Genomic DNA, 12,942 nt, shown 5'->3' with positions numbered 1-12,942 from the left:
GAATTCCTCCGTCTTACCTGTCATCGAGACTCATTGCAGCATGGCAATGGCTCTGTCTTAGGTTGCCGAATTTCCACATGATCCTTACCCATCTCTGGCTACACGTCCAGCATAAACAGCCGCCATCCGAAGAAGGCAGAGAGGGAGGAGACTGGCTGAGGACCCCATATGCAAGACTAAGGTGCACAATAAAACATTTTTAAAAAGAATGTTTACTGGCCCAGTGGTAAGGATTTTTGTTTCCTTTACATTGAGATGCAATCCATACCAAAGGCTGTGCTCTTTGTTCATCATCAGTAAATATTTTAAGTCTTCTTCACTTTCACAAAGCAAGGAAGTATCATCTGCATATTGCAGATTGTTAATGAGTCTCCTCCAATTCTGATGCCACGTTTTTCTTCATATAACCCAGCTTCTCGGATTATTTGCTCAGCATACAGGTTAAATAAGTATGGTGAAAGACTACAACCCTGTCACATACCTTTCTTAATTTTAAACCATTCGGTGTTCCCATGTTCTGTTCGAACACCAGGCTCTTAGTCCATGTACAGATTCCTCATGAGCATAATTAAGTGTTCCAGAATACTCATACTTCACAGTGTTATCCATAGATTGTCATGATCCACACAACCAAAAACCTTTGTGTGGTTAATAAAGCACAGGTAAACATCTTTCTGATATTCTCTGCTTTTAGCCAAGATCCATCGGACATCAGAAATGATATGCCTCGTTCCATGGCCTCTTCTGAATCAGGCTTGAACCTCTGAAATGTCTCTGTCAATGTATGCTTGCAGCCATTTCTGTATTACCTTTAGTAAAACTTTACTTGCATGGGATATGAAAGAGATTGTCTGATAATTTCCTCAGTTTGTGAAAGAGAGTCACCTCTCTTGGAATGGGCACAAATATGGATCTCTTCTAATCAGTCGGCCAGATAGCTGTCTTCTAAATTTCTTGGAAGAGATGAGTGAGTGCCTCCTGTGCTGCCTCACTTTCTTGAAAGATTTCAATTTTTATTCCATTAATTCTTGGTGCTTTATTCTTAGCCAATTCCTTCAATGCACCTTGGACTTACTCCTTCAGTACCATTGGTTCTTGATCATATGCTACCTCTTGAAATGGTTGAACATTAACCATTTTCTTTTGGTACAGTGACTCTGTGTATTCCTTCCATCTTCTTTTGATGCTTTCTACATCATTCAATAATTTGCCCAAAGAATCCTTCAATCTCCTTAGTGCATTTAAATTAAATGGATTATAACATGGCTGAGGAAAAAAAGTTGGTTTCACTATAATATGCTTTTTAAAATGCTTTCCTCTCAACTTAGACATTGGGTGTAGTTAAAGATACTACAATATGCAACATATAGAATTCATTTGATAATGAAGAAAATAATAACTGGATATAGCATCATAAATTCAAGTTACCAACAAGGCATTTGGAGCCTTGAAAGAGTTGATTTATACGGGCACATAGATTTATTTTTTATTTTTTTACCAAGATCTTAACCTAGTTATATTCTTGATGTAAGTTAGGCTCCATTTATTTTCTAGGGATGCTGAATTGGAAGCTCATCACGGGAACTAAGGGTAATAGACACAGTTGCTTCAATGAGCCTAGTAATGTCGCAGTCACTGCATCAGAACAGATGGCTCTGCATTTATTCCAGTCTAGGGATTCAAATTGGCAGTAGTCAAACAGAAATCCTGAAAAGCATGTCAGCAGTTGTGGAAATGAGTTTTCTTTATTTTAATAGTCACTTATACTAATCCAGTGAGAATGCATATACATTTGGAAATATTTACCTCTTTAGTTAATTTGTATATTCAAGTTGTGGTTCATAGATGGAATATATATAATATTCTTGTCAGTTGTCCTTGGGCCAGTTCCAACTCAGCAAAATTCCATGTATGCATAGTGGGGTTTTTGAGGCTGTGCCTTTCAGAAGCAGATTGCCAGACCTATCTTCCGAGGTTCATCCATTCCTCTGGGTGGGTTTATGCCACCAAACTTTTTGCTGGAATTTAGTGCTTAACTATCTGAGTTATGTAGAGACTTCTTAGTATGTGTGTGTGTGTGTGTGCATGTTTATGTGTTTAGCAATGCACACATACATACACACACACACACACACACACACAAATTGCCGAGAGCTTCAAAAAGTTTGTAGAAAACAGAACTAAAAGATATGAATATTGTCCATGAACCTTTTTGTAAGTTGACTGATAGTTTACATGGAAGAACATCAGTTTTGCATTCAATTGTTTCATTTGCAATGATTACAGTCCCCTCCATGCACCACCAGTTAACAGTATTTACCTCTGTTCCCCCTTCTTTTTTTTTTTTTTATTTTTTTAAACAACCAAAAGGCACATTCTGAAACCCTGCCTCCTGGCCACCATCATGAGTCCCATGAGTCTGGAGTCCTCAGCTGCTCTGTCTCTCCATATAATCACCATCACCTTTGCTTCCATCTCTTGTATTGCTCACATTCCTGCTCATGCTCTTCCCTCTTGATGGTCCTAGGGTTCTCTATTCCTGCAATTTAAGATTAACTACTCTTCCCTTTTAGTTACACAATTTCTGCCTGTACAGTTGTGACAATCACAATTAGTCATGCTAACACTATTTAATCAAAATAATCCTGTCCTCACCTCCTTTCACCAGACCCATCTAGATTAGATAAAAACCATTCAGTAGGAATTCTACCTTTCCCTCCTCACTCTAAATTAAACTCCCTCTTGAAAACCTGTAAGCCAGCCACTTTGTACCTTATAAAGACTATAAGCAGCCTTAGTGATGCTGTGGGTTAACACACTGGACTATAAAGTCATTTGAACCACAAGGTTAGCAGTTCAAGCTCACCATCCACTTCTCGGAAATCCTGTACAAGTTCTCTATGGGTCGGAACTGACTCGATGGCACTTAGCAACAACAACAACAACATTTTAGGTAGCCAGTGTCTAAGTTGCTTGTCCCTGTCAACCCTGTGTACTGAAAGGATAGGCTTGATCTTTGATGTTAAAACTCTGTCCCTTTCAGTTGGTATTTTGAGCAACTACATCTAGAAGTAAAGGTCAAGTTCATCAAATAGCAGCAATTTACACTTGCTTTCTGTATCAAATCTCCTTATCTTCCTGTAGTTGAGTTCTGATCATCAAGCCTTCCAAGCTAGGTCAAATGGGTATCAACTGTAAGTCTGCGCATTCTTGCATGCATCCCCCTACTTCATATCAGCTGGATGCTTCACTCTCATCTCTAGCCCCCAGTGGCTAGAGCAGTGTCCATGGACTCAGTGGTTCCCAGGTCTCCCCAAACTTCAAACTAACCAGCCCTTCCACTTTCTCTCATCTCAAGGTCAATAGGAGTTTATGGCGACATGGTCAAACTCAGCCATGTCTTCATTACTGCATTTCCCCCGCTTCCATTCACAAGTAGACCAATGTGGTCACCAGTGAGCTAACAAGTGTGCTCATGTATTCCCTTTGAGTTTCAGTCTTGGAAGGGGTTTTATCCTGAAGAGACTTGTTGGCTTGCTGTGACTGCTCCCTGGCAAACAGATTGCTTGTTCTTATAATAACCAAACAATCTGCCTTTTTTTTTCTTTTTTTTCTTCCTGCTGGTTTTTCTTTTAAGAAGCATCTTCTGTTCCTCTAGCCACTCCGGGTTGGTCTACATGTCCTTTCAAGTGGGAATGGCCCACTTCAGAAGGTTCTGGATAGGGCTAAGGATTCTACCTAAGGCCCTATACTCTAGAAAGGCTTTACAAGAAGCCTATTTCATTGGGTAAATTCTAGTACCACTTTTAGCTAATCCAATCAGTTAAAGGCTGAAGACGGGCTTCCAAGCTTCTGGTAATCATGTTTCTACATATTCCTTTCTATCCCACTCAAATGTCTATTTTATAATAATAGACAAGGGAAACCAATAGCCACAAGATAGTCAAGCATCTTAACATTGTTTCATCTCTTTTACCTATTCAGACTATGCCTCAATCCCTGTATCACAGAGCCCTATTGTTTCAAAATTGAGTATATATCACTCTTTACCTCTGTCACATTTTGCCCATGCAAACCTACCTAAGTGTTCCCCTATATTCCTTGTTCTTCCATCTCTCTTCCCCTTCTTGTGTATTGCCTTCCCCTTCCTTGTATATTGCCGTCCTTCTGATAATGAATATTTTCCATGAACTTTTTGAAGTTCCCTTGGGTAGATAATAGAGTGTATGTGTGTGCGTGTATTAGTAATATAGTGATATATAGTTGCAACATTATATAGTTAATAGTGACTGGAAATATATACTATTAGTAATTTATGGTTGTGGTTGTTGTTAACTGCCATCGAGTTGGCTCCAACTCATAGCGACCCTGTATAGGATTTCTAAGGAGTGGCTAGTGAGTTTGAACTGCCAAACTTGTGGTACAAACCGACCTTGAAGTTTAGTGCTTTATGGTGCTTGGTTATTATTTTATGTATTATGCCAATTCTTCTTTGAAATAGAAGTAGCTTTCCATATCAACAGGTTTGGAATCCTAACATTTATGAGTTCCTTTAGCATTTTTAACCTACATTGCTACTAGCATAATAACTTATTTTAAAACAATAAATGTGTTTATTTTAGCTAGTATAAAAACATCTCAGCATATTCTACTTGAATTTTATAAAAAGCCCAAATGCATTGTGCTCAAATAACTAGTTCATGGACATCATTTCCCCCTTGAACAATAAGTAATTAATACTTTTCCTGGGAGTTAAAAAAAAATCAAATTATATTCTGGTATTTTGGACCAAGAATCCTATTAGCTTTGGGGGAGGGAAGAGATCTTGTATATGTACCTTTTAAAAGTTTCTTTAATAAGGAATACAGAAAAGAAAGGATTTTCTATTTCTGTGTTTTAGTTTTCTACAATATTGTGAGACCAGCTCTGTTTCCAAATGAACTCATTTCTTCTACATTCTTTTATGGATGACATGGCTATCTAAGTGCAATTATCTAAATAGAAAAATTTTCTAATGTCTTTACTATTTCAGGGTCCTTGTGCAATATGAACTTGCCAGAAGACTATATACTAATGTTGGGGCTAGCAGCTAGAGTCTAGCTGAACAGATCCACCATGAGCCATCTACTCACAAGCCTTCCCAGAACAACTCCCATTTCTCTCATTGAAATAATAATCTAATAATAATAGATCTCTTTAAAATATCTATAATTCTCTTAGAGCAATGGGTAGACATTCCATTTGCTCATAATTTTCTGAGACATTTATTTGCTTAATAATGCTTCCTTTCTCTATCACGTTATGTTGACACCCCTAGCATTCTAGAGAGAACTAGTCAGGGGCTACTGCTGTTGTTTTGTTTGTTTTCTGATTTATTCGATCATTTTAAAATTTGACTTTAATGCTTTATGTGATCATAGTACTTTACATTTTCACTACTGGAAAGACTGAATTTTTATAGCAAACTAATAACTGACAGTTCTATGAAGTCCTGGTGTGGCACCACAAGGTTGGCAGTTCAAATCCACCAGCTGCTCCTTGGAAACCCTATATAGGGTAGCTGTGAGTCAGGACTGACTCAAGGGCAGTTAACAACAACAACAGCACCACTCTGTTACATGGCTTGATATGAGTCATAATTAATATCTAACCAAAAACACCATGAATTAAGCAGATGAAAGATTAAAAAAACCAAAAAACCTTTTAAGTAATGATGAAGACTATAGGTAATCTAGCTAAACCTTAGATGTGAAAGTATACCACAAGGACACTAAAGTTAAACAAAATTTTATAAATCTATTTTACTATAGTTTTTATTGTGGAAAAACAGTATAAAATATCAATCTCGGTTTGAATTCTAAGCCAGTCCTTACTGATCCACAGCTGTTTCAGTTGGGATCAGATAAACTGATGTAACAAATACACTCACGTGTACATAATGTCTGAAACAAATAAGAGGTTTATTGTTCAGTGTCTGAGGAAGGTCTTCCTAAATGGCAGTTGGCTTTTCTCCACATGGCTAGTCAAGGACTAGTGCTTAATCCATGAAAACAACAGGTTTCGATGAGAAGGGCACATTTAACCTTATCTTTGCAGCAGGACTGAATGGCTTTTTTTTAACAGTACAGACTAAATTGGCTTTTTTTTTGGTCTTATCTTCAACTGCTAAGTTGCAGGGACAGAAATCATGTACTGTTTATATTTTAAGACTTGGGAAATTGTTGTTGTTAAGTGCTGATGAGTAAGTTTGGACTCATAGCAACCTTATGCACAACAGAATGAAACACACTGCCCAGTCCTGCACTATCCTCACAATTGTTCTTCTTCTGCAGCCTAGTGTTGCTGGCACTGTGCCCATCCATCTTGTTGGGGGGTCTTCTTCTTTTTCACTGACCCTTTACCAAGTATGAGGTCCTTTTCCAGGGATCGGTCCCTTCTGATAATATGTCCAGAGTATAAGGAATGAAGTCTCACCATTCTGGCTTCTAAGGAGAATTCTGGCTATATTTCTTCCAACACAGATTTGTTTGTTCTTCTGGCAGATGGGAAAAAAAAGCACACATATTTAGTGTTGCAAAAGAAATTGCATCAGAAATTACATTGGTACCCAGTTGACTCCAATTTTCTTTTTGTGAATGGGTGATCTTAATTCTCTCATGTCTAGTTTCTAATTGTCCATGATAACTATTGCTTTTATAATATCAAAGAAAATTCATGTAAAATACTGCATTTTCCAGCTACTAAGCCTATATATGATTTTTAAAATAACTTATGACCTGCCTAGGCAGTACTTAAAAATATCAGTTCATCCCTGCTTACCAGACAGCCTGATTTGTGCTGCTGTTCCTTCTTAGCAGTCTAAGAAAGTAATAACTAATTAGTTGTTTGTTTTTTTCTTAAGCAAATTCTGGTGTATTTTGTATTGTCATAGGGACCCTGTATAGGGCCAAAGAGTGGCTGGTGGGTTTGAACTGCCAATCTGTGGTTAGCAGTCCAGTGCTTATCCTAAAGGACTCAAATTTTGGCTAGAGGAGCAAAATAATAATAATAATAATAATAATTTTTTTCAAGTAACTACATGATACATGTCATTGTGATGAACTTAAAAGAAAATATTAATAATAAGACCCACATCACCTAATTTCTTATTACTGAATTATAATAAACTTAGAATAGACACTTAATTTATTCCCAGAAAGTATTATTTTCTGTTTGGGGAAAATCTGTCTAATGAGTGAATTCAACCAAGCAAACAAAAAATAAACACAATTTCCCTCTTGATGTGCTAGATAATTAATGTTTGTGAATACATAAATCATTGCTGTGCACCATGCTAAGTGCTATAAAAGGTTGTTTCTTAAGATGGCACAATTTTGCTGGAGCAAAAATGTTAAGATTCAATGTGTTAACTTTATATCTGTGGAGTATATAAGTGATAACTAAATGTATTATATTAGAATTGATGTATATGATAGAAAAATTGATATATTTGATGGTGTTGGAACAGAATATTCAAAGTATCATGGACTGCTAGAAGAATAAACAAATATGCTTTGGAAGAAGTACAGTCAGAATGATCCTTGGAAGCCAGGATAGGCAGACCTTGTCTCTCATACTTCTGACATATTATCAGGAAGGATCAGTTCCTGGAGAAGGACATCATGTTTGGTAAAGTGGGGGGCCAACGAACAAGATGAAGACCCACAATGAGATGGATTGACACAGTGGCATAGCAATGGCTCAAGTTTACATATTATTATGAGGATGGCGCAGGACTGAGCAGTGTTTGGTTCTGTTGAGAAGAAGTTCCCCATTAGTGGAATCCCCCTAGATGGTACATAACAATTATCACTATCTTACTCACTTTTTGAAGACTCTAGAAGAATGTCACCCAGGATGTGCTAGTTTCCTTCTTGTTGTTGTTAAATGCCATTGACTCGGTTCTGACCCATAGTGACCCTGTATAGAGTTTCTGAGGAGTAGCTGGTGAGCTTCAACCACCAACCTTGCAGTTCAAAGCAACTTTGCAGTCCAGCGCATTAACCCACAGCGCCACAAGATGCAAACTGAAAATCATCTGTATTCATCCAAATGTTAGGACAAATATATATATTTTTAATTTTTTCAAAATATAATTGATTTTTCAAACAAAATTGACAAGTAACCCTCTTTTTAGCTGACAAATCAGTGGCTTTTTAGTGTAAGTCCAATTATGAAGTTAAATGTTTTAAATATTTACTATTATTAAGTCACCTGATGTAAACAGTGAATCATTTTCAGTTAGCACATTTTTTAATTAGAACAGTGCCAATATTCTCATTAGTGTATTTTATAATCACAAAATATACTTAGTTAGATTTTACAGTTTGTTTTTTTTTAACACCATGTTGATTGCTATATTGCAAATGACAATATTTTTAGTACTTTATAATTTCAAGATACACTTTATTTAAGCAAAGATTACAAGAAATTACAGTTGCAGTTATACTGTGTATTAGTGGTAGCAAGTAGAAGTTAATACGGCTCCAAAGCATTAAAATTTATTTTCTTTTGTATATTAAGTGAATACTTTGTTTTTATTACAGTTTTAACATAGGTAAAAGTGGTTTATTGAACACAGTGGAATTGGTAGAGTGTAAGCAAGTTCAGCAGTTGAAACTGACCAGCCACTCCTAGGAAACCCTATACAGAGTTGCTAGGAGTGGGGACCCACTCAACAGCACTTCACAACAAGAAGAAGCAGATATCAACTTCAATCTTATTCGCTTGTTGTTGTTGTTGTTAAGTGCTGTCCAATGGGTTTCGACTCCTACTGACACTGTATAGGGTTTCCAAGGAGCAGCTGGGTAGGTTTGAACTTGCCGACCTTATGATTCAAACTGGCTTTGCAGCCCAGTGCTTATCCTACAGAACCACAAAGGAGTCATTCTTACTCCATCCTATTAAATTCATTATTTAAATATGTTCTTCCCTATATTTCTGTCACCTATTAATAATAATGACTCCTGGTGTGGCTCTATGGGATCAGAGCTGAACTGCGAAGCAAATGGTCAGCAGTTCAAACCCACTAGCTGCTTTTCAGAAACCCTGTACAGGGTCTTGGAACTGACTCAGTGTCACTTAACAACAATAACATAGATAATAAAAAATTCTATTTTAACATTCGAATTCTAGACCAGTCTAATAATCAGTATCTGCAGGCCAGTGTAAGAAACAAGATGCAAACTCTTACCCACTGTAAGCTTGTCCCTATCAAATGTGAGTCTGCTCCAGCCTTCCAAACCTGGAGTAAAGACAGAAGGAAGATGCAGTCATCTTATTTTTTATTGAGTTCCATCCACCTCTTCTCCCACTTTTTGGGTACACATTCTGGCTCCTACAGGAGTTAGAGCAGAAATGAGAGGAGAAGTACCAGCTGCTAATAGAAAGAGAGAATCTTTGGCAAATTTCTAGTCATTGATTGCATTTTCTGAGAAGCTCAGTGGTTAAGCGCTGGTTGCTAATTGAAAAGTCAGAAGTCCTAACCCAGTAAGTAGTTGCTTTAGAGAAGAAAGATGTGGCAGTGTGCGTCCTAAAAGTTAGTAGTGGTAGAATCCTATGCAGGAAGTTTTACTGTGTGCACTGGGTTGCTTTGTGTCAGAATCAACTCCAGGGCACACAGTAACAGATTACATCTTGTATAAGGGTTTTAGAAGCTCACAAAAGGGTGTGAGATTATTTGATAGCCCCTGTTTTTGGTTTCTGAGGTCTCTACCAAAAATCCAATGTGAACATCTTTTTAAATGATATTTAAATTGAACAGATGTGGAAATACTAAACAACTTGAGATTTTCTTGGAGCAGAACTTGAAGATTGACATATATGACTGACATTTCTCTATTTGTAATTTGAAACTTGGTGACAGAAAATGCACAAGATGCAAGAGAGTGTGCCATTCTGTAAAAGCATTTGGGTCTGGTTACTTCTACGTTACTTCACAATGTTGTCCATAGCTTGTCATGAATCCACACAATCGAAAGCCTTTGCATAGTCATTAAAGCACAGGTAAACATCTTTCTGGTATTCTCTGCTTTCAGTCAAGATCTATCCAACATCAGCAATGGTATCCCTTGTTCCATGTCCTCTTCTGAATCTTGCTTGAATTCTCTAGAGGTTCTCTGTCAATATATGCTTGCATCCATTTCTGTATTACCTATAGTAAAACTTTACTCGCCTGGGATATCAAAGATATTGTTGGAGGATTACGGATCTCTTCCAATCAGTAAGCCAGATAGTTGTCTTCCAAATTTCTTGGCAGAGATGAGGCCTCCAGTGCCGCCTCACTTTCTTGAAAGATTTCAATTTTTATTCCATCAATCCCTGAACACTTAATTGTGCTTAAGAGGAATCTTTACATGGACCAAGAGACAATTGTTCAAACAGAACATGGGAACACCAAATGGTTTAAAATTAAGAAAGGTGTGCAACAGGGTTGTATTCTTTCACCATACTTATTCAACCTGTATGATGAGCAAATAATATGAGAAGCTGGGTTATATGAAGAAAAACGTGTCATCAGAATTTGAGGAAGACTCATTAGCAACTTGTGATATGCAGATGATACAACCTTTCTTTGCTGAGAGTGAAGAGGATTTGAAGTATTTACTGGTGAAGGTCAAAGAGCACAGCCTTTGGTATGGATTGCATCTTAATGTAAAGAAACAAAAATCCTCACCATTGGATCAATAAACAACCTTCTGATCAAGGGAGAAAAGATTGAAGTTGTCAAGGACTTCATTCTTCTTGGATCAACTATCAACACTCATGGAAGCAGCAGTCAAGAAATCAAATGGCATATTGCATTAGGCAAATCTGCTGTACAAGTCCTTCTTAAAGTGTTGAAGAGCAAAGATATCAGCTTGAGGACTAAGGTGCGCCTGACACAAGCCATGGCATTTTCAATAACCTCATACATATGCAAAAGCTGGACAGTGAATAAGGAAGACCATAGAATTGATGCTTTTGAGTTTCGGTGTTGGAGGAGAATATTGAAAGTGCCATGGGCTTTCAAAACAACTAACAGATCTGTATTGGGAGAAGTGCAGTGAGAGTGCTCCTTGGAGGCCAAGAGGGACAAACTTCGTCTGTCATACTTCTGATATATTGTTAGGCGGGACCAGTTGCTGGAGAATGATATAATGTTTGTAGGGTGGAGGGTCAGAGAAAAAGAGGAAGACCCCCAGTGGATGGATTGGCAAAGTAGCAGCATCAATGGGCTCAAATGTGGCAACAAGTGTGAGCTTGGCCCAGGACCAGGCCATGTTTCGTTCTGTTGTGCTATGAGTTGGTACCGACTCAATGGCACCTAACAACAACTTCTAGGTTAGTGTAAAATTAGGACATTCTCTTACCTTCTATAGGCACCATTCCTGCGGTGGGGATTGGGGAGAACAAAACAAAACTAGAGCTTTCTTTAATAATTTTTATTTCTTTTATTAAGTGTTTAAATCCAAACTATGAAATTTCAAACCAAAATTTACAGAAAATAATATAACAACCGGCATTGGTATAAATATGTATTAATGTTTTTTTCTTCCAAAGACAGTTTATCTTTTTCTAATAATAATACGGAGTCCTGGGTTGGTTCCATAGGATAAGCACTCCACCTCAAGATTGGTTAGAATTGCAAGATCACTGGTTCGGATTCACCAGCCACTCCTCAGAAACCCTACCCAGGGTCCTTATGGTTCAATAGCACGTAACAAGAACAAATAATAATTTTAAGAAGTAAAAGCCGCACGTATGAGGGTAAGTCAAAAAGTATTGCTATAATAACCATAGAAATGTTGCTTAAATAAAGAAAAGTGTGAAGGTATTATTTATCGACATACCCTTCCTCTAGGTCTATACACTTCTCAAGGCAATGTTTCCATCTCGCCAACCCTTCCCAAAAGAATTTTTCACTCTTTGATTGACACCAAGTAAAAATAGTAGTTTTGGCATCTTCTAGGAACTAAAATCATTGGGTTTTTTCTTTTGTTTTGTTTTTAGTTTTCTTTCACATTGGAGATAAAAGAAGTCAGATGGGGAAAAGACAGAGATGTACCATGGAGAATGTAAGGTTTCCCAACAAAATTCTCCTAGAACAGTCCTTAGTACCTTAGAACAATGAACAAGTACATTTCCTTAAGGGGAATAAAAATTACTTTGTACAACTTTTCCTGGCAATTCTTTCATCAATGCAGTTTTTAATGTTCTTAAAACTTTTTCCTTATAAGTCCCCATGATTGTCCTGTGTCATTTTAGAAACTCTATCAAGATTACCCCCTCAAGAATCCCCACAACCGTCACCATGACCTTAATTCAATGATTAAATACCTTTTATTTGGAATAAACTCCTCACCACAAGAAAAACGTCTAGATTATATGTTCTGAAACCCTAGTAACAATACTCTTTGACTTATCCTTGTACAGCTGTAGCTCAGGTTCTTGTTACTTTTTATCCCCTTATTTTTACAACTGTTGTTGTTGTTGTTAACTGCTGTCGAGTCGGTTCCAACCCATAGCGACCCTGTACAGGGTTTCCGAGACTTTTAAATCTTTACGGGAGCAGAAAGCGTCATCTTTCTCCCGCGGAGCAGCTGGTAGTTTCGAACTGCTGACCTTGTGGTTTGCAGCCCAATTCATAACCACTAGTCAGAAATAATTTATGTGGTTGTTATTAGAGTTCCATCTTTTCCTTTTTGCATTTATAGTATGTGGTCCCGACACTATTCATTAATACTTTTTATTTTTTAGATTTATAGAGTTTCATTTTTTTTATATCAGTCCTCCATAAGTGGACTTAATAATACTCTAATCATTGGAACTTGTGATGATTCAATACTGCTTCAATTATTATAATGTTAGAAAATTTTGGGTTTGTGAAAGGATTCATCCTCTATTCTTTTTTTTTTTTTTTTT

The 12,942-nt window shown here is 37.2% G+C and overlaps 1 protein-coding gene across 1 annotated transcript in view; it reads left to right on the top strand.

Annotated features, from left to right (window-relative positions):
* Positions 1–12,942, top strand: part of GPC5 (glypican 5) — a 1,926,732-nt gene that overhangs the window by 1,036,676 nt on the left and 877,114 nt on the right. The gene's annotated exons all lie outside the window — the stretch shown is intronic.

This window comes from Chrysochloris asiatica, unplaced genomic scaffold, assembly GCF_000296735.1.
Source record: "Chrysochloris asiatica unplaced genomic scaffold, ChrAsi1.0 scaffold00005, whole genome shotgun sequence".
Taxonomy (NCBI): domain Eukaryota; kingdom Metazoa; phylum Chordata; class Mammalia; order Afrosoricida; family Chrysochloridae; genus Chrysochloris; species Chrysochloris asiatica.
Note: the sequence above shows the minus strand (reverse complement) of the source record. Positions and strands in the feature narration are given on the sequence as shown.